The sequence below is a fragment of the Apis mellifera genome, linkage group LG7, assembly GCF_003254395.2.
Source record: "Apis mellifera strain DH4 linkage group LG7, Amel_HAv3.1, whole genome shotgun sequence".
Taxonomy (NCBI): Eukaryota; Metazoa; Arthropoda; class Insecta; order Hymenoptera; family Apidae; genus Apis; species Apis mellifera.
The window spans coordinates 1,837,665-1,861,407 of record NC_037644.1 but is presented as its reverse complement, the minus strand read 5'-3'; the positions used below and the strand labels follow the sequence as shown (position 1 = coordinate 1,861,407).

The following is a 23,743-nucleotide window of genomic DNA, read 5'->3' as shown; positions in this document are numbered from 1 at the left end:
GCCAACAATAACGATGATTATTACAAATATTAATATTATTGCAAGAACACTGCAAACTATCGCTATTATTCTGATTAAGAATGATTATTATTATTATTATTGCGATGATTATTATTATTATTACGATTATTATTATCATCATTGCGAATGAAGGTGATGATTGATTATTACGATTATTATATGCAACGTTGAGTATGTTACGTTATATCATTTTATCTACGAGAAGTTGTAAATTGAAAATTTGCATTAAAACAAAAAAAAAATAAAAAAATAAAAAGCTTTAACGAAAAATGATGGCAAGATCCTTTCTTCGAATCCTGGAAACATCTTAGATTAAATCATCGAGGAAATTGTTCCAGAATAATACCTAAATTAACCTGAAAAGAACATTCCTAATTTCCTTGGATCGAATATTCGAAACAATACGATAAATAAATATAATATTAATCCAGAACACATCGTTCACCATCCTTGGAACAGTACTTTCCTCCAATTCCAAAGGCTCTAAGCGCGGTTAAACGTTAAGGCCCATTACGAGGGGCCCAATACACCGCAGTCATCGGCGTCCTTGCCGCATATGGCGAGACAGCTCTCGTTCTCGGACAGCAGCAGCCACCGACAATGGTCCACGCCGTGTGGGTCTCTCTCTCTCTGTGCACACGTGTCTATACGTGAGTCAGCACGCGGCTCCCTCTGTGCGCCTGTCGGATCTATGCACCGCACAACGCGAGAGGATCTCGGAAGGGAGGCATTTTTTGAAACGTCCGGCCCCGCAAGCCGAGAGATTTATGACGGGCCTCGGTGGTAGCCTCGATAATAACACCGACGAGTCCATCGTGTACGCTGAAAATAATGGAGACGATTAGCAAACGTTTTGCGAAGCATTGATACATTTTTCCTCGGATTGGTATCGATATCGGTCGAATTTGAAGGAAAGAAGGATCTTAAAGAGTTGTATTGCAATATAGAGAATTTTTGAGATATTGGATATCTTTGGAGATCTTTTACCTTGGAATATTAAGAGACATCTTAATCTTTTATTACGATATACTTTAACATAACTTTAACATAATCTAATATTATGTTATTAGGAAAGTTTTAATTTCAATGGGATAAAGAAAAATTTAAACTTTGAAATTGGAAGATCAGAATCAATTGTAATTTTAAAAAAAGAATTTGAAACGTTCCAAATACCGTAGCTAAATAATTGGACTCCAGAAGGTACTAATAATCGTTTCTCATTAACAAATAGCCGTCGTGTAATCATCTTAGAAGCGTAAAAAGGAAAAAGGCATCGTGAAAACACGTTATATCTCATTCAAGCTCGTCGTTTATCACGTGGTATTGCGACAACGGTATAATTTAGTTCATGCCGCGGTTGGTTCATAGCCGCAACGACAAATTGTTTACCGGTCGTACTCGTAATTGCCGATGCAAAGTAACCGCGTAAAAATAATGGCGGCAATTAGAAAATCCACTTAAAGTCAATCTAATGATTCCCATTTAACACGTCGAACGATATCTATATGCACGGTACGTCGTTGTTCATTATGCATTCGGTTTGGTATCCCCCGATATCTCATGGAAATTGCAGCATATGTTCTCTGTACACAAATCTTAATGCGTACATGTATTTTCCAGATTCCTGAGAACGTGGTTGCGTGTTTAATTTATCATCGCGCAACCAACTAATATATCCATAGTTTAAATAGTTGATCAATCTATGGATCGCTCCTTTTTGCCTCGAAAGTTGGTCAAATCTAGTCAAAACCATTTTACAAAGTTAAACGTGCTCGGATCACATTATTTATGTAAATTTTGTCGTTTTCCTTTGCTTTCAAGTTTGACGCTCTTTTAAATATTCCTTTAAATTCCTAGTGAGAAAATTTCAAGTTAAAACGAACAAATAAACAAAGTCAAGTTTTGACTAACCTGTATAAGACTTAAGAAGAAAAAAACAGGCACGTTTCGAGATGGCCGTGTGATAAATGACTCGGTGGCGTTCGTTTCGCAATTGAATTTATTTTCAAAACTCGACCCCTCCTCTTTCTCTCTCTCTCGTGAATTTTCACGTATGAAAATCGAATTCAGCCAGCGAAGCAAGTAAGCGTCGTCGACAACGTGGGAGGACTTTCACCTCTCGAACGAAATAAAAACGTAATACTTGGCCATCGTTAAAATTCCGAACGTTGACAAATCGGAGCGAAACGCAGCCATCAAAAAGTTTTACAAGTTTCTTTAGCATTAATCAACGTTTACGAGTTATATATTGTGCCATTTACGCATCATTTTATATCTCAATGAAAAATTATTATTATAACATAAGGAGAAAATGATCTGAAGTATACAATTCGAGATTCTATTTTATTATTACATGAAAGGAACTTTTCATTTTTCATCAATGGTTCGATGGTTTCTTTTTTTATTATCGATGACAGAAAAGATATCTGTGCAATTGTTGATAGTCGTGCGTAAAATTATAAGTTCAATTTGTCACGCCCACGAGGTGGACGAGCGCTCTGTCCACATTACGGTATGCAAATTTCTTAATAATCTCTGGAGGGGGGCCGCCGCTTCTTCGTTTTCCTCTCTCTCTTTTAAATCTCGAGGTCGAGGTGCTTGGCCTAATTGGTGAAATTCGCGGCGCAAACGTATCAAGTTTTAATAAGAGACGATGATGTTTAAGCGAGCCCCTGCGTTAAAAGGATCTCTTAAATCTTTTAGATATACAAGGAAGAAAGAAGAAATATCGTTAAAAGCAATTAAAGTTAGAATTTACTAATACACTTTTAAAAACCTGAATTTCGAATAAATTAAAATGATATTTTTTTCCAGTCGAAATTTCTAGGAATTTAGGATATCACTGTCACGTATTTCAAGTCGCCAAGTACTTAAAATCAAGTCAATTGTTATATCATTCTCGAAGCAATCAATGTGTCTCGAAAATCGATAAATCAAGTATGAAAGATTCTACGATTCGAAATATAAAGAATAATTCAAATATAAATCAATTAAATTATATATTATTGTATATATTTTATAGAATGTCAAAGGAAAAGTTCAATAGGCCAGGTTAAAATAATAAGAAATGGATCTGGAAATCTGGAAATATTACTATTAACAAGATATCACATATTTTAACGAAATATATTATCGTGAACAGGTAAGTTGAAAAATCTAATTTAAATAATTTTAAAATATAATGCAACAGAACCGATTAAATCGAATTTAACAATCAGGAGGATATCTCGAAAAGGATTAAACGAATTAATTTCGCAATTCGAGGATAATAAAAGGATTGGAGAGAGATTTGTCGAAAACACGACAATGTTAATTTTACGGAATCGCAAGGAAATACAATATATTTATAGCCATCCTTAATAACCCTTAATAACCCTTTCCGGTTCCGCCCCCTGGTTGGCCGCCAAGGGAACGAAGGGGGAGGCAAAGTGGCGCAACGGATGTGATGTATTGGCCAGTTAAGGGTTAAGATGTTCACCGTTTCTCGAGCAATATCGAACGACCTCCAGCGTCTGGGATAAACCGGGGCCCTTTCTCCTCCTCTTCTTCTTCTCGTGGGCGGTGTGCAGGTGCCTCTGGTTCCTTTTTACAAGTGGTCCCAACCGCGTAACAACTGCCCACGCCCTTCCACCATTGAATCATTGCACGTTCGGGAACGATCGAGCTAACAGCCGGAGCTTTACGATCGAGCATCGCTCCTTGCCTCGCATCGGGTTTTATGTTCCTTTGTTTCGCTCGCCTCTTGACTCTTTCGCTGAGAATACCTCGCGTAGGAATGTGATTTTCATTCATAGAAACGGTATTATATATATATATCTATTGGTATTAATCGATGATAAAAATTGTGCTCTTTTCAGGAAGAAACGGTATGGTTGCATCGACGAGATATACTTCTTCTCGCCAAATCGTCCCTTTGCGATTTCTTAAGATCTCTCAAAGAAGATATCGAGGAATTTTTACGTATAAGGAGTTTCACGAATTACGGTATGGATATAAGTATAAAAAAGTTTAAAAGGTATCGTTGTGAAGGATGGAATAACGTAATGGTAGAGGGCACGGTATCAGCAATGCAGATGAAAGATGGTTTCACGGTCGTGACAGAGCGATATAGCGTGTACAGGGCTTACCGGGAGGAACTCTGTCGTAGGTCTTCAAGTCAAAGTCTTGATTCTTCGATGTAACGGACTTCCTTGCATCGAACTTTCTCGAGGAAGTAAGGGTGGCACGATTCTTCAGCCTATTATCACGTTAAGTCGATTAACAGTGGTGAGGTCGTTGACTGTCGTCAGATCAGGAAAAATATCTTTCTCCACGTCGTATATTGAAATTCGAATTATATAATTTATAATTTGTTTGAGAGAGATTGTTTATCAAATCTTATTTTTATCTAAGTTTCAAATCGTTGAGAAAGTGTATATATATATAAACTCTTTCCTTCCAGGAATCAATATTTTATCTTATTTACGATTTATAAATTTATAAATTTATACGATTCGATCGAAAGAAAGTCTAATTGTAACTTTTTCTTAAAAGTAAAACGTCCCTCCACCTTTCGTCTCTCCCCATAACTCGACGGATTAACGATCAATAAACAATGACGAAGTTGTATTTTCTTAACCGAAGCGCTAATAATCGAACGGAAGTGATGTCGCGTTAGAAATCACACTTGCGCCCAAAGGAGATTGTAATACTTACCTCGAAACGCCAGATGTGGTACACACACACGAATTGAAATAGAATATTGAAATTGAACATGGGATATGCAAATAATCGTGGATACGTACGGTGACCGGATCATGGCAATGATCATTGGGAGAAACGGTACGCGAAAATTATTTCTCCCACGAATCGAATCGTGGAAAATACGTGGCTTTTATATCATAATATGTTATCGGTGTTTATTGCGAATCGCGTGCAATCGAATGGATAGTAAACCTTTTTTTATTCTCTTCGTGTTTTGTTTGTTTTTTTCTTCCTTCTCTCTCTTTTTATTTTATTTCGAGTTACGTTGATTTCGAGGTTAGAAATTTTATTGTAAGCGATTTGGGGTAGAAATTGAAAGAGACTCAGAGTTAGGGAAAGTTGTTGATAATTTTTTGATCAATGAGATTCGAAGGGATGTTTCGAGAAGTAATAACGTATTGCAAAGTAATAATAATACATTCTGCATAAAAGGAGAATCGGTAAATGGAGAATAACAGTTATTACACGTGGGGATTATTACTGTGCTCCGCGTTAATCGCGGTTAATAAGCTCTTTTCGAAGTTAATGTTTCATCAACCACAGCTGGACGACAGACCACACGGTATTATTACAGTTTGCTGAATTTCTTGTTGTTTTATTATTGACAAACATTTCTTCCACTCGATTGAAATATAGTATTTGATAATTACAGATTAAATTCTATTAAATTATATTCAAAATTCATCTGCTTGATTCTTGATCTAATTTTTTTATTTCGAGAAAAAATAAATTCACTGGAAACAATTCAATCTTCCAGAGACTTTTGTTGTTTCAGAGGTCGTAGTTCTCCGGAGAACAGAAAGAGAGAGAGACTGTCAGGGTCGTCGATGACAGGCAGTAAAGGATGAGGCTCGTAGTAGGTTACGTGCTTTCCATATCGGTCGAAAGAACCGACAACCTTGGGGGTCCTTGCTCGAGTGAAGGCCTACGAAATTGCAAACAACCGGCGATCGCGATGCTCGACAAGCTACTTTTCTCTCTCTCTCTCTCCTCCCCACACTCATGAATTTACAATCGCCAAGAGGGCGACCGTGTAACTCATGAATGAAAGAACCAACAGTCGCTTTATTTCTGTCAAAGAGAATCGTGTATTTACTTACTAATCGCGGCTAATCGTCTCTTTGTCGATGTCACATTTTCAATAGGAAAGAAAAAAACAAGTAAATGAGCTCCCTTTCTTCTCTTCTTCTGATTGATTTTTCAGGATTCTTTTTAACATTTTTTTCTTCTTCTTTTTTTTTAGTGATTTCATTTCTGTCCCCTTGAAAAGGAATGGATCGTCACGTCGTAGAATTGAAAATAAGATTAATCGATCTCGGTATCAACGAGCTATAGTTTAATTAAAAAAAAAAATAAATAAATAATTTCGTTATTAAGACTTATTCAATTAATTCAATACTTTACGAAAGATGAATAATTTCGTTTCTTAGAACTAATATTTTAAAAGCTTTAAACGAGTTTGGAAAACGGAGAGATAATTTTTGAAATTATTGCATTCGACTGAATAGGATACACGTTGTAATGCGTTAATAAAGCGCGCCGACTTCCGTGGTCGCGAGGTCACGACCTTCCAATTAAAACGTTGACCCGAGCTATCCACCGGCGAAAATGCAGCCGACGGAGGGAAGCTGAATGGTCTGAGGTGCGCGGTTTCGTGGAAAGTGTCGGCATCGTGGTCGCGGCATGCGATGCTAATGAGAAGTTAATGGCGCGGGCCCGCGACTCTGTCTGAACGGTAGAAGTGGCGTTAGTTGTTCAGACAACAACAAGCCGGTTGAAAGAGGCCTTCGAGGACGTTGGCCCATTGAGAAAATCGTCAATTCGAGTGCGAAACGACGACTAAATTGCGAGCGTTTTAAAATTTTTTTGCAACTGAATATTTAATTCCTCGGATAAGATTACAAAGTGTCTTTCTTTTTCCTCCGAATAATCGCAAAATATATATAAAGAGAGATAGAAATTGTTTATATTACTTTACAGCTTGGATAAAATATAACACAATTTAAGAAAATTTGTTAGTTTTAATATTATTATATAGAATTGTAACATATAGAATTAAAATTGATATTACTAATCCAATTACACCTCCTAATTTATTAGGAATTGAATATGCAAATAAAAAATATCATTCAGGTTTAATATGAGTTGGGGTATTTATTGGATTTGCAATTTTAAAATTGTCTGGATCTCCTGAATGATAAGGAAATTGAAAATTAATAAATATAAAAATGAATAAAATAATATAAAAGGTCTTTAATTGAAAAATATGGATGAAATGAGATTTTATATTATTAAAATTTTATCCTAAAGGATTTGATGATCCTATTACACGTAGAACAAATAAATGAAGAATTACTATAAATAGAATTACTAAATGGTAAAATAAAATGTAATGAAAAGAATCGATTTAAGATAGCATTATTAATTGAAAATCCTCCTCGGATTCGTAAGACGATTGTAATCACCAATATAAGGAATTGCTGATAAAAGATTAGTAATAATTGTTGCTCCTCAATATTTGTCCTCAAAGTAAAAACTAACGATGACAAGTACAATATAAATCAACCGTGTGATATTTTGAAATGAAAGAAAAAAGAATTTTCCCCTCTTTCAGTGAGAAGAATCAATCGAGATGAATAATTTTAAATGAAAGTTTAAAGGGAGAAGATGGTTTTTAATTGTACGGGATAAGTTATAATTAAAAATGTATATACGGTTGGACGGATGATTAATAATAATCGGTGTTGCGCGTCGACACGTACTCGCGTAATGAACCTTTATGCAGTTTTATTGATGATCCGGTAAATTGGAACGTCTCGAAGGAAGCGTCGACAAGGTTACGGAGCGAGTGATGAAAAATGAAATTAAAAGAAAGGGGCGAAAAAGGTTCGGTTGTTCCCTTTTCGTCCGGGAGCGCACCGGTTGATTTACACGTTCGCCTTCGAGCGTCGTAATTCACTTGATCTCGTTTCAATTTATTTTCAATTTGCACAACCGTGTTTCAATATTCGCCTACTAATATAGACGCAACTACGTTGCTTATGAAATATCAAACAGGCCTAATCTGATCGATCGCCGATCACCGAAACAGAAACAAATGTCCAAGCTATGATTAACAAATTCCTTCCTTTTATTAATTTAAATTCTACCACGATTCTAAAACCGCCCATCGCTTCTTTATATATTTATATGCCAAAGATCCAACGATTTTCATCGAAATTCTTTTCTTCGTTAAATAAATTGATTAATTAAAAAAGAAAAAAAAGAATAAGAAATCCACGAAAGCGATAATAATTCATATAAATGGTGCTTCATTTTATTTTCTAGTAATATATATTCATATTAGACGAAATATATTTTATTGTTCCTATAAATTACCAAGAGTATGAGGTATTGGAATTTTAATTCTTTTATTATCAATAGAAGCAGCATTTATAGGTTATGTTTTACCTTGAGGACAAATATCTTATTGAGGAGCAACAATTATTACAAATCTTCTATCTGCAATCCCATATATTGGAAATACAATTATATTACGAATTTAAGGTGGATTCTCAATTAATAATGCTACTCTAAATTAATCTTTTTCTTTATATTTTACATTTATTTGTTCCTCGTTTAACCGAATCATCATAATCATCCCATATATTCGAGATACAATTGTATTACGAATTTAAAGTGGATTCTCAATAATATTATTCTAAATCGATCTTTTTCTTTACATTTTACATTTATTTGTTCCTCGTTTAACTGAATCATCATAATCATCCCATATATTCGAGATACAATTGTATTACGACTTTAAGGTGGATTCTCAATTAATAATGCTACTCTAAATCGATCTTTTTCTTTACATTTTACATTTATTTGTTCGTTTAACTGAATCATCATAATCATCCCATATATTCGAGATACAATTGTATTACGACTTTAAGGTGGATTCTCAATTAATAATACTATTCTAAATCGATCTTTTTCTTTATATTTTATATTTATTTGTTCGTTGAACTGAATCATCATAATCATCCCATATATTCGAGATACAATTGTATAACGAGTTTGAGGTGGATTCTCAATTAATAATGCTACTCTAAATTAATCTTTTTCTTTACATTTTACATTTATTCGTTCCTCGTTTAACCGAATCATCATAATCATCCCATATATTGGAGATACAATGTATTACGACTTTAAGGTGGATTCTCAATTAATAGTACTATTCTAAATCGATCTTTTTCTTTATATTTTATATTTATTTGTTCCTCGTTTAACCGAATCATTATAATCATCCCATATATTCGAGATACAATTGTATTACGAATTTAAGGTGGATTCTCAATCAATAATACTACTCTAAATCTTTTTCTTTATATTTTATATTTATTTGTTCGTTTAACTGAATCATCATAATCATCCCATATATTCGAGATACAATTGTATAACGAGTTTGAGGTGGATTCTCAATTAATAATGCTACTCTAAATTAATCTTTTTCTTTACATTTTACATTTATTCGTTCCTCGTTTAACCGAATCATCATAATCATCCCATATATTGGAGATACAATGTATTACGACTTTAAGGTGGATTCTCAATTAATAGTACTATTCTAAATCGATCTTTTTCTTTATATTTTATATTTATTTGTTCCTCGTTTAACCGAATCATTATAATCATCCCATATATTCGAGATACAATTGTATTACGAATTTAAGGTGGATTCTCAATCAATAATACTACTCTAAATCTTTTTCTTTATATTTTATATTTATTTGTTCGTTTAACTGAATCATCATAATCATCCCATATATTCGAGATACAATTGTATAACGAGTTTGAGGTGGATTCTCAATTAATAATGCTACTCTAAATTAATCTTTTTCTTTACATTTTACATTTATTCGTTCCTCGTTTAACCGAATCATCATAATCATCCCATATATTGGAGATACAATTGTATTACGACTTTAAGGTGGATTCTCAATTAATAATACTATTCTAAATCGATCTTTTTCTTTATATTTTATATTTATTTGTTCCTCGTTTAACCGAATCATTATAATCATCCCATATATTCGAGATACAATTGTATTACGAATTTAAGGTGGATTCTCAATTAATAATACTACTCTAAATCTTTTTCTTTATATTTTATATTTATTTGTTCGTTTAACTGAATCATCATAATCATCCCATATATTCGAGATACAATTGTATTACGAATTTAAGGTGGATTCTCAATTAATAATACTATTCTAAATTAATCTTTTTCTTTACATTTTACATTTATTTGTTCCTCGTTTAACCGAATCATCATAATCATCCCATATATTCGAGATACAATTGTATTACGAATTTAAGGTGGATTCTCAATTAATAATACTATTCTAAATTAATCTTTTTCTTTACATTATACATTTATTCGTTCTTCGTTTAACCGAATCATGATAATCATTAACAGGATTGTAACAACAGGGAGGCAATTGCGACCAAAGCTTGTTCCATAAATGAAATTGATCGGGGCACGAATTTCTTTCGGCCGACCGGTTCCCTGAAAATGATTAATACACCCTGCCACGTGTACCACGCGTTTTGACGACGGCGTGGAGGCAGCGAACGAGATTTCAATGAATATCGTTGGCGTAAAGTTGGTGCAATTAGAATTGACAGACGGAACAATGGCGCAGCGGATCGCGGTGGCACCCGGTGTGTACATGCATGCCTCGTGTACACATACCTTGGGATTACGACGAGGAACCGCTAACAAACATGTTGCCGGCCCACACAGCGATCGCAATTTTTTAGGCAACAATTTCTAAGCGTATCGTAATCCGGTGACCGGGGCCGGATGTCGACATCGAAGACCCAGTTTTCTACCAGACTTCGCTGTGTGCTAATAACAGGTTCCTCGGGAGATCGTAGGAAGCTGATTCGTGCAATTTTTTTTCCAGGGAGGGGGAGGGAGGGAGAGAGGAGATCCGGAGAACACGGAGTGAACGTGGATAAAGGATTAGAAATATATAGTTGTATCGAAAGCTGACAGGAATAGCTTGCACGTTCGAAAGATACGAGGATATTTGGTTGGTTAAAGCTGACTGCGTAGATCTGTTATTAGTCTCTGGATTATTTTTATACATTATAAAATTGTACGAGTAATATTTTCAAAATTTAATTCTATAAAATCATACGTAAAACAAACTTTGTTTTTCCGACAATTGGATTCAAATTGCGTCATAATAATAAAATTGATCTAATTGGAGCGAGTTCTGACGGTTGGAAAAAAAAAAAGAAAAAGGAAAAAATTGATTCGCGCGACACGTACGGCCGGTATCGTGTTTGTTTAATTAAACGTCTGACGATATCCTTTATTATTTGCATGCACTCGATCGGGACTGTCGTGTTGCGTCGTGATTGACGCCGATGATGCATGCCGACGCGCCGTGGTATAGACACGCCTCGATTTCGTCGCGCGATATAACCTGTATATATACATATATATACTCGAACCATAATAAATGCAAACGAGTATCGAGCGGCGGGACGACATTTCCGTTTTCATTCGGTGCGCAGACCACTTTTTCTTGCACGCAAATCCATCGCGTGCAACCAGTCTCGCTTCGACAAATCACTCGGTCATGCCTGCCAACCCGTGGAAACTGTACACACTTGATCCAATAATTGCTTTGAACTCTTCGATTCGTCCTGGAGATCCGTATCTCGATGACATTTCCTTTCTTTTCTTCTCGCCGATACGAGACGACCCTTTTAGGTTAGGTTCGTCACTCTCTTCTATCACTTTCAGGTTTTCATTAGCATTCAATTTCTTATTTCGTTATACTTTTCTACGAAAATTAAGCGAGATATAAGCTTTTTAAACGATTTTTAAGAAGATAAATGCAAGATCATCTAATCGCTTCGATTATTTTCGTAACGAAAGAAGAAAAATTGAGAAAAAAATAAAATTGGATCTGTTTATAATATATAATAATAATAATAATAGTGATAAAGGAGGATTTGACCCACGACCGATTCAAGAGAAAAATATATCTCGTGCAGGCCGACCTCATTATCATCATCAATCCGGTATGCGACGGGCGAAAGAAGCGGCGAATTCCGCTCGAGTCGTGCGCGCCGCACGCGGAACAAAACGATTAAAGTTCGCCATTCTATTTCTGCTGTCACCTCGAGGGAACAAACTCGATTAAATCGAGCCTGATCGTCATCCCGCCACCACGAGCTGGCGTGCTCGGCCGTGTTGGCGCCTGCCGATCACGTATATGGCGATCGAAGGTCCTGAGCGAGAACAGCGAGAAGAGCCGATTCGATGACGGGCGCGCGAAACCTCTCCGCGGAGATCACGGAGGAGGAGGGGGGGAGAAGGGAAGAAAGAAGGGACACGCGGAAGTGCGGGACCTTGGGCCCGCCATTTCGGGACGCAGTCCTCGTGTCGATCCGTATAAAGCCTCCGCCACACTCGCCTCTGGTAATCCTGCCTAGAATTAGTTCTCTCCGGCGAGGGCCATTCTCGGTGATCTTCTTTTAAAAAAGGAAGCGATTCCACTTCTCCTTCTGCCGACGATTTGGATTAGATTTTTAGAAGGATTTTTTTGTTTCGTATAATTGTATCAAGTTTTATTTATGGTTATCATTAAAGGGTTCTATACTTCTCCTTCTGCCGGCGATTTAGATTAGATTTTTAGAGAGAGAGAGAAAAAAGATTTTTAGAAGGATTTTAGAAGGTTTTTGTTTTGTATAATTGTATCAAGTTTTATTTGGTTATTATCATTAAAGGGTTCTATACTTCTCCTTCTGCCGACGATTTGGATTAGATTTTTAGAGAGAGAGAAAGAAGATTTTTAGAAGGATTTTAGAAGGTTTTTGTTTTGTATAATTGTATCAAGTTTTATTTGGTTATCATTAAAGGGTTCTATACTTCTCCTTGTGCCGACGATTTAGATTAGATTTTTAGAGAGAGAGATTTTTAGAAGGATTTTTTTGTTTATAATTATATCAAGTTTTATTTGGTTATCATTAAAGGGTTCTATACTTCTCCTTCTGCCGACAATTTGGATTAGATTTTTAGAGAGAGAGATTTTTAGAAGGATTTTTTTGTTTCGTATAATTATATCAAGTTTTATTTGGTTATCATTAAAGGGTTCTATACTTCTCCTTCTTCCGACGATTTGGACTAGATTTTTAGAGAGAGAGATTTTTAGAAGGATTTTTTTGTTTCGTATAATTGTATCAAGTTTTATTTGGTTAGCCGACGATTTGGATTAGATTTTTAAAAAGAGAGAGATTGTAAAAGAAGATCCTATAATCAATAATAAACCAATATCTCCTAATCGATTTAATAAAATAGTTACCATTCCTGAAGTAAATGATTTTATTTTCATATAATAAATTACAAGACAATAAGAAATTAATCCTAAACCATCTCAATAATTAATCCTCAACCATCTAAAATAATTGATAATATATTTGGTCTTAAAATTAATATATATATAGAAATTAAAAATAAAATTATTAAATATAAAAAACGACCCATTTTTAATTCTCTTAAATCTATATATCTAACTCTATAAATAATAATTACAGAAAATATTATTCTTACTAAAAAAATAAACATTAATGATTTATAATCAACTAATAATAAAAAATTAAACTTTATTGAATTAAATGTATAAATATTTCGCTCAAAAAAAATTCTTTATTTATATATAAAAAATATAATCTTATTAATATTATTGAAAACCTAAATCCAGATAATAAAATTCCACAAACTAATATTTTAATAATAATTTAAAATAATTTTATCATTATATCATTGATCCCACAAATCAATATTTTAAATTAACCTATTTAAATTTTTAATTTTTATAACTTATTTGAATAAAATAAAGTTTTAAAAATATTAAACTTAAAGGAATTCAATGTATTATAATTTTAAAAGGTTTTTTGTTTCGTATAATCATATCAAGTTTTATTTGGTTATTATCATTAAAGGATTATTTCTTAACTTTGTAGAAATGAAAATTTCCAGCCATTATGAATCTCGACGCGTATTCATTTGACGATTATCGGAATAATGGGTCGATTTACGTACGTTTTACGTTGCAATTTTTCAATCGTAAACGTGGAACTGGACGTTTCATAAGGCGGTTACAAAATTTCGCGTTAGAGTGTATCCTTCGCGCGAGAGCATAAATCTCCGGAACGATCGCTCTCCGAGACGACGTCCCGTTCCTTTTTTTAACCGTGAGATGCAAAAAGGATTGCGCCTTCGCCTTCCCTTCTCTTCCCTTCCCTTCCCTTCCCGTCGAACGCGTAATAAAAATTTTACGATAACTCGCTCGTTAGCGCGATTTTACGGCTCGTGAAATCGAGCCGCCATGTTGAAAGGGATCGCTCGTGATCCTCGAATCGGTCCAATTTGTCCAATCCATCCGTTTTTACAACGCGAAATTGGGAATTATTTACCGTCTAACCTGTATGTAAATATGTATTAATAAACAAAATTGAGGTGCTTGGGATAATTGACGACGTTGATAAGATTAAAAGGTTAAAGGGGCATATTTCACTCGGCGAGAGGTTAGGTTAGGTTTGCGCAACAGTGTGCACAACGTTCGCTCGTAAATATGAATAAAATATAATAACGTATCATTATTCCGTAATTTAAAGAGTTTCCATCCTCCGAGTCAACTTATTAATTTAAATTGGACGTAAAGAGTCACGGTGTATGTACAAGTAATGTAACATGTAAATAATAATTACGATAAATAACCCTTTTGCATCGATATCGCTGTATCTTCGTATAAATTAACAAAAATAAAATACTTGCCGCAAATAAATTCCAAACCGAATCTCTTCCCTCTTCTTTTCGATCGAAAATTGTTAACCTGGAAAAAATTAAATATATTCTTCTATTAAAACGACGTTAGACTCGATCGAAAAGAATTAAATCGTATCAAGAATCGCGAGGAAAGGTACGAGGAAACGAGCGACAACGTGGACACGAATAATACGTCAGCGATACATGGAAAAACACGTTCGTAAACAGGCCCCGGTCTATTTAACTCGTTGTACCGTGCCAGACAGCCATTGACGTTTTTACTTTGCTCGTTGATTTGTTATTCGCCGTGGCGTGGCGCTGCGACAAGTGGAAACGGCGCAAGTGGACCGGTCTCCAACCGTGGCTTCGTGTAACCTAAAAGAAGATATTAAATCGGTCTGCTTCGTTCGGGAGTATGTTAATTAGGCGTCGGATCGTGTGGCGGTGTAGCAACTCCGTGCGTGCGTCACCACCACTGCTTCTTTTTGATCTGCTTTCAGTAACTTATTGCCTCATGGTTAAGGGGGATACGCGTGGAATGATGAATGCGAGGCGGACACAGCTGTGCGCGAACATGCGCCGTGAGAAACGTGGAGACGGTTACGTTGTTTCGCGAGGGATCGCCCCGATGAGAATTAATTTAAACGAAATGGGTAAAGTTTTGTCTTTAACACGTATCGTATAAAAAATCTAATACTTTTTAATATTTTTTTTTTTTGAACGCAGATACGAAGCATCTACTGTATATGATAATACATTGAAATTAGAGATACGGGCAGAGACTTATTTGGAATTATCGATCGATTTAATTTTCAATTCCAAGTTTAACGATGTATTGAAATATTTATACTATTCCAATCGATTAGTTTTTTTCTTTGGCAAAACAACATTTAAATTAGTTTATTTGCATTTTGCATTTTGATGAACATCTAATATTTCGAAGAACGACGCAATTGAGAAAAGTCAATTGGATTCGATATTAATCAAGTATGAATAAGAATTGAATGTATATTTAATGACACAACAGCGCGGAGAATGAGGATATGCACGCGGAATGCGAGAGGAAAGCTGGATCGGCTTCAATTTGCAGTTTCTCGAATTACCATCGTAATTTTGAAATTATTTAGGATCTCTCACATGTCTTTTTTCATAATAAAAAAACTGTCGAACGCTTCAAAATTTTCATTTCTCCTCTACCACCAAGAATTCAAAATATAAAAATTCTCTTGATTTTAGAGAAGCCATAACGCAATAATAAAGGTACACGATACTCGAGAATTTTGAACAAGTCGAACTGATGGAAAAAAAAATAACAAAACTTACTTAGCCTCGCTTCAATATTACTATCCAAGAAAGATTTTGGAAAAGCCATAACGCAATACTCGAGAATTTTGAACAAGTCAAAGTGATAGAAAAAAAAAATCCAAGAAAGATTTTGAAGAAGCCATAATACAATAATAAAGATATACAATACTCAAAAATTTTGAATAAATTGAAGTTATGGAAAAAAAAATCCAAGAAAGATTTTAGAGAAGCCATAACACAATAATAAAGATATATAATACTCGAGAATTTTGAACAAGTCAAAGTAATGGAAAAAAAAAATCCAAGAAAGATTTTGGAGAAGCCATACTCGAGAATTTTGAACAAGTCAAAGTGATGGAAAAAAAAATCCAAGAAAGATTTTGGAAAAGCCATAACGCAATATTCGAGAATTTTGAACAAGTCAAAGTGATGGAAAAAAAAATCCAAGAAAGATTTTGGAGAAGCCATAATACAATAATAAAGATATAGAATACTCAAAAATTTTGAATAAGTTGAAGTTGATGGAAAAAAAAAAATCCAAGAAAGATTTTAGAGAAGCCATAACACAATAATAAAGATATATAATACTCGAGAATTTTGAACAAATCGAAGTTGATGGAAAAAAAAAAATCCAAGAAAGATTTTGGAAAAGCCATAACGCAATATTCGAGAATTTTGAACAAGTCAAAGTGATGGAAAAAAAAATCCTCTTGATTTTGGAGAAGCCATAACGCAATAATAAAAGTACACGATACTCGAGAATTTCAAAAAATGTTGAAGTTGATGGAAAAAAAAATCCAAAAAAAATTTTGGAGAAGCTATAACACAATAATAAAGATATATAATACTCGAGAATTTTGAACAAGTCAAAGTAATAGAAAAAAAAAATCCAAGAAAGATTTTGAAGAAGCCATAACACAATACTGGAGAATTTTGAACAAGTCAAAGTGATGGAAAAAAAAATCCTCTTGATTTTGGAGAAGCTATAATGCAATAATAAAGATACTCGAGAATTTTTAACAAATTGAAATTGATGGAAAAAAAAAATCTTCTTAATTTTGAAGAAGCCAATAATAAAGATACACGATACTCGAGAATTTTGAACAAATCGAAGTTGATGGAAAAAAGAAATAAAACTTGGATACTTGGCCTCGCTTCGATACTATTGTACTATTCAAGAAAGTAGAATGCAACTCGGAATGTCACTTGTTGCCGCCGCTCGATGCTTTAATTTAGAACTTTGGTACATCGTGGAGGTTGCTATATACTAAACAGAGTTTCTTCCGGCACGGTCCACGGCGGCCAGCTGGTATGCCGAGTTCGCACTCCTTTTTGTCGTTCCCCTTTTGGCGGACGCGCATACGCCGCAGGTCGAAAGTTCGTGCGACCGTGCTCGATTATTTTCAACCCGGAACGAGCTGGCCTTTAGAATTCCTTGACGCGTCTCGTCACTGGGGACGAGACTTCTATCTTCTCCACCTCGTTCACAGAGGGCAGGATTGAGTTTATCGATTGGATCTTGAACGATGCAAGATGATTACCGATTAGATTTTTAACTAAGATTTTAAAGGAAGATAGTTATTTTAAAATTCGAATGGGAAAATTAATATAAAATAAAGGATAATGATCAAAGGATTTTTTTAAATTTAGGCAAGATTTATATAGAAATTTGATTTCGATAAATAATTTGCTTATTTCTATTTCTTTATTTTTAAATTTCTTTTAATTTCATATCAATTTATTTGTAGACAAGAAGTAGACAAATGATCGATCATAGAAGATTATTTTTGGACAATTCCTGTATCGATTCAATTGAAATCCAGCGAATGGAGAGTCTTTTCAGATTTCTTTTCCCTCGTCGAAGGATCAGATACAAAGAGTTTCGAACGGCGCATGCATGATCTGCAACCAGATGAACCGGATGATTTGATAAATCTTGTTGTCATTTCGCGTGTCAGCCAAAAATGGCGATTCTGAATTAGTCGGAGATACGATACGCTGTTCGTCATTCCTAATATAGCGAAGGGAGGGGAAAAAAAGAGTCGCAGTTCGATATAAATAGTGTAGTTACAAGATCTGTGGGTGCAAACACCCAACAAAGTGGCCGTTACCGAGGCGGGAACGGCAAGTGAACAGTTCTAGGGACACCTATGTAAGGATAATCGTACACTCTTTAATGATTCCAGCTCGGGTTTCCATTACAGATATGCCAACTCGAGCAGGAATAAAGAGATCTCATAAAAATTTCATGAGCCTCGTAGTAGGAACAACGATTTTTATCGAGCGATCACTGTCAACCGATAACGAAATCTTGTTTTCTTATTTGTTTCGCTCGAGATTTTTTTATTACCCTTTATTATTCAACAATTTTTTCGAAACTTTGAAAATTACACGTGTCTCAAATCTTTAATCCAATTTTTAGATTCGAATAAAAATATAACATTCAACTATTTCACGATTTCTTCGAATCATTAATTCATCCGAGAAGCGTCAAATCATTCGAACAATTTGAAATAAATATTCCCTCGATTTTTATAATTTTAAAATTACAAGTATTGCTCACCACTGTACTCGCTAACCTCACAAAATAATGAATGCCAAATCCTTGAAATCCCCTTGTACAAATACGAATGCAAATCGACCAAAGAAAATTGCAAATATCGCATTATCCCTTGACAGATCGAATCATCAATTTCAAAAACTCAGCCACGATTCCCAGAAAGATTTGCACAAACTTCGACACGAACCAATTTCAACGAGCTTGATTTTAAACTCAAAAAAAAAGGAGAGGAAGTCGTGGAAAAACGTGAAATGGAGTAATTTGCATCTCGGCCAACGATTGGGCGATGGTTATATTTCGGAAGTGGCCTTCGTGAAACGACGACCGGTCGCGTTTCGAGATACGCCTTAATCCTTATACGGGCCGGTCACGGTGGCGCTAATAGGAAGCGTATCCTTGCCGGTTGATCCGTTCGTGGCCACCAATTCCTCTGAAAAAATGCTGCCATCTAGGGGAGTCCTAAGGACCGAAGCGCGCGTCCTCCATGCACGGCCGATGGGATCGCGGGCAATTCTTAAAAATTAGTCACGCGGTCAACGCCGCGGCGCGAAGGACGGTTCCGATGACTCGCTTTTCAGCACGATTTTTGCACCATTTTTGGTACTAGTTCGACACTATTTCTCCTTTCGTGAGGGAAGTCATTGAGTTTATTTATTATTGGCGATTTTATATATGTATATATATATAGGGAGGGACCTTGGGATTTTTTAATTTGCCACTTCGACGTTATCTCTCTTCGCTCGAGGGCAAGTCATTGGATTTGTTATTGAAAGAGGAGGAGGGAAGGATTATTGGAAGAGGAGTTTATTCAAATTTTTTTTAACTACTCTTCAATCTTTGAGGGATTTATTACTTATTACGAAGGATTGTTGGAGTTTTAATAAATTTCTTTCTTCGATGAAGATAATAGTTCTAATAATCGATTTCAAACGTTATCTTGTAAACATTTTCTTCGTTTACTTTTAGAGGTAATTTCTATTTGGAATTTGGATCGGATAAGAAAAAAAAGAAGGGGAAAAAAAATGACGTAGAGCGGTTAAGAGTATAACGTTGTCCGAGGTATATGTTTGTTTGGAGAGGCGTGTTACGCGGACAGAGCCGGGACGTTGGAAAGGCAGCGCGACGAAGCGCTCTTTAACGAGCGTAAAAATTACTGGCACATAAATTCATACTGCGGTTTACATACCTGGTAGCTAAAAGTCACACTGAAAGGCATTAAGGCTGGCGTGCACGAGGCTTGGACGTCGTATCGTAAATGCTAATACGAATTAAAATACAGAGCGCACGTTTCGAGATATCATACCGGCTATGAGATACTAAAATGCTCGATAAATATTAATCGAGCGAAAAAAACGATCCTTGCGATTAAACCGTCCGAAAGAGATTTGAATCGAGATATAAAAGGAAGATTTTTCTCAATAACGATCTCAACGTGAAGTATCGATCTTTCAACGATATAAAGGAGAGAGGAGGGCGCACAGAGCATCATCCTCGAGGAGATACCCGGAACCTTCTTCTTCCACCACCGAGGAAAGAAGAAAGGCGCTGTTTGTTACGTTAAAGCTCGCGCCAAGGGGCAAAAAAAGATGGCCGTGCTCATTACGCTGCGCCAAGTTACACGTTTCCTGGCTATTAAATATCCCTTGCAAAGAAATGGCCGTCCTCGCGAGCTTGCCCACCGAGAAACAGCAATAGAGGAGGGAAGAAAACTTGGGATGAGAGAATCATTCGAGGAAAAGTTTCGAAAAATTCGAATTGTGGCGTCTTAGACAAGAGCAATTAAAATATAAAGGGGTGTGAAACGATGGTGGAGATCAGGTTCTTTTTTTATTTTTTTTTTTTACGTTTAAAAAATAGACTTAGTTAAAAGTTAATTGAAGTTTATAGCAGAATTGATCAGATATTTTTTTGCCCGAATCAAACGATAGAAGAGAATGATATTCGAAACGTAAGATAAGATTTCTCATATCTCTGATATGATGACTGCTCTTAAGTGCAAGGTCGTTTCAAGGATCATACTAGATCATCTCGAGATTAATCATCACGCCGTTACGAGTGCATCGATTAAAATTATACAGTGTTGTTGTTTAATTTTCTTCGTTTATTATGTTTCATAAAGAAAACGTAGATATCCCTGATATTATATTAAAGATAACGAAAGAACAAAGAATTTATTTATTCTTGTATCAATAAAATATCCATCTCCATTTCTTTCTTCGATTCAGAAGATATTTACACGTTTCGTTAAAATTTTCAGAAAATCTCGCGAACCGGTCAGCGCAAAAAGAGAAAGAGAAAGAGAAGGGAGAGAGAGAGAAGGGGGAAAAAAGGCGAGGTAAAGGCGGCTCTGGTTTCTTGCGATCGGTGCCCTTCAATTATCCGAGTGTATTTTAAGAAACCGCCGCCTCCCTTTTCCCGGACCATGACTTTTCGCATTCCGCTCGCGATTAATGGACGAACACGGCGAGCTTTGCCTCCGCGTTACCGTTAAATCGAAATAAAAAAAAGGAGCGAGCCAAGGGATGGGGAGAGAAGGCGGAGGGATGAAAGGTTCGTCAGGGCGGAGGAGCGATAATTGGCACTCGCTTTAAGACACTTCTCGTCCACCCTTAGTGCCATTATAACCCGCGAACCCTTGCGAAAAATGAGGCGAAACGCCTGCAAAATGTGGCCGAAAAAGTCGAACAACGGTTGTTGAAGACCTGACTTCCCCGGTGGGCCTCTTCTCTGATCGAAAGGGGATTTCATTAAACGTGCATTGTGGAAATTATGAATTCTGACCAATTAATTTATGTAATAATTTATGCAATAATCGATACGCGCTACTTGATACAATTTTCCGAAAAGCGTCGTTTCGTTTCCAATGACAGTGTCTTTTCGACTCTTTGTACTTTCTTTTGATCGCGGATTAATCGAATTCGAAATTTCCTTTTTTACCATTTTCTCGTATATTGAATAGAGATTAAGAAAAATAGGGTTAAGATAGTAGAAAAGGATTTTATCATTTAATTTAGTTAACAAGTTTCAGCAATTATATCAATTTTCATAATAAATTAAAAGAAACCTGGTATCAAACTGTAGCAGAGAGCGGATTAATTAATTAATTACTAAAATTAATTATCTCAAAAAGCAAACGTCTCTTGAGTGACTCATCGATCAATTTCCCTCACTGGATACACAAATACATATTCCTCCACGATAGTAACGAATATTTAATTTATGTGAAAATATTATTCTAGCAAGAGAACCGAGCGAATTTTTCTTCCATCCTGTGTCAAAAAGAATTCTTTTTGGACGGACGGTAAACATTCGTGGCAAAAGTTAAATCGTCCAAATATACGCGATCCTTTTTCCAATCCTTACGCGGTTGGTCGATCCTCGGCGAAGCCAGTGGGGCGGCGAGGATCAACCGACATTGCCGCGGCATAACGACGATCGAAGTTAGCGATCCATGGATCCGTACCGATATTACCAACTGTTTTGCGGCATCAAGGCCGCCTCCTTACTCGAGATCTTGTGTCTCACGATGACTCACGCGCCTAGGCTGCCTCGCTCTTGCCTTCCTTCCTTCTCTCTCTCTCTCTCTCTCGTTGCGAACGTGGAAAGAAGAAACGATCGGTCGAATAGAGATGGAGAGAGATTAGGGCGGAAAAGAAGAAAGGAGAGTTGCATGGTTTAGTTTATGAACACGTAGATGGTAGATCCTCTGATCGTTAGACGGATTATGAAACGGTAGAAGGAAGCTTGGCTCTCTTAGGAGGAATGAAATGGGTGTTAATGATTATTTTCATCGATCGAAAGTTTTAAGAATCTAATATTCGATAGAGCAGTGCTGTCTCTCTCGTTGTTTAGATTTCAACTTGCATCTCTCTCTCTCTCTTGACTACTCTCTCCAGTGACAACTCGAAACACGAAATTATTTCGAATTGTTGACTCGATCAAGTAGAGAGAATCGAATTATTCGAGAGGATAGACGTACAAAGGAATTGTGTGAGGCTCGATCTCAACTTCAATTCTTCTCCACTGTTATCGAACGAAGTGTCTTCGCAGTGAGAATCATTGGTTGGTGATTGGAAGCATTGGAAATTGGAACAAGATTTATTTGGCATTTTTATGGGTGTAAAAAGGAGGAAGAAGAAGAGGAAGAATGTTGTAGTTAATCGTTTGATTACGTGAATGGGTGAAAGTCGCGATTAGTCGCGTCTTCGAATGATCGCCATGGCTCAGAGTTTGAGCTAATCGATATGCAGATCGGGTTTGGAGAATGTGGGCAGATATATTATCCTTCAAACTTCGATTTCTCGGGTTAAATACGATTTTTTTTTTTTGCCAACGAGTAGCAGCTCGTCGAGGACGACTAACTTTCACGTGTCAATGTGGAATATCTTTGTACGTGCTGTCCATTTGGATATTGGTCGCGGACGAATATTTGATCATTTTTGTTAATACGTAACTTTTCTTCTCTTCTTTTTGCTAAGTATTAGAGTGGAAATGGATTGATTTATTTGTCGAAAGAATAAAAAGAGTAAATCAAAATTGGAAACATTATTCTATAGCATCCCTTGAAAATCATCGAATTTAGAAAAAAGAAATGAACAAAATTAATCTTTCTCTGATCTATTTCCATGATATAACAAAAATTAATATCGATTAATAGTCATACTTGATTCCTTAATTAACCCTCATTTTTTCCCATTTTCGAAAATTCCAATCACCTTTCTTATAACGTATCTAATATCTCTTGATTTTTCAAATAATTAATTAAAAAGTTTCCTCTTAATAAAATAAACAAGGGACGAAATTCCAATAAACAATTTCATTTAAAAAAAAAAAAAATAATATCGTCTCACTAATATCATACGTCCGAACGATCAATGTAAACCAGCCATTATACGCGTGTATAGTTAAAAAGAAACGAAAAGAGTTGGACGAAGGTCTCACGAAGGTTTTTTTCACGATTTTGGTGAAACGATGGTGCGCGTAATAAACGTTTGATAAACGTCGATGGGTTTGTCCAGATGCTGGCCGTTTCGATTTAATATGATACGATGCGCCCAGTCGCAGCATATTTGGACGTGGAGCGGTGAGAATGGAGAGAAAGGGACGCGTTTGCTTACTTTTCTTGCGTCCGTCAAACCGAGAAATCTGGGGGCGCGTGGATTGCGAAAAAAAAAAAAAGTGCGGGAAAGTGCCAGCCTTTGCGAATCCTCCGTGAAATTTCGACAATTGAAAACGGCGCAGGCATACAGAATTCGGGCGAAACGAAAACACGGTTATCTTTC

The 23,743-nt window shown here is 35.8% G+C and overlaps 1 long non-coding RNA gene across 1 annotated transcript; it reads left to right on the top strand.

The window, feature by feature from the left end:
- Positions 1-13,707: 13,707 nt before the first annotated feature.
- On the top strand, positions 13,708-16,332 carry LOC102654560. The gene is made up of 2 exons (XR_001703736.2): positions 13,708-15,249; positions 15,323-16,332. It is a non-coding gene; the product is annotated as an uncharacterized LOC102654560 (long non-coding RNA).
- Positions 16,333-23,743: the final 7,411 nt, after the last annotated feature.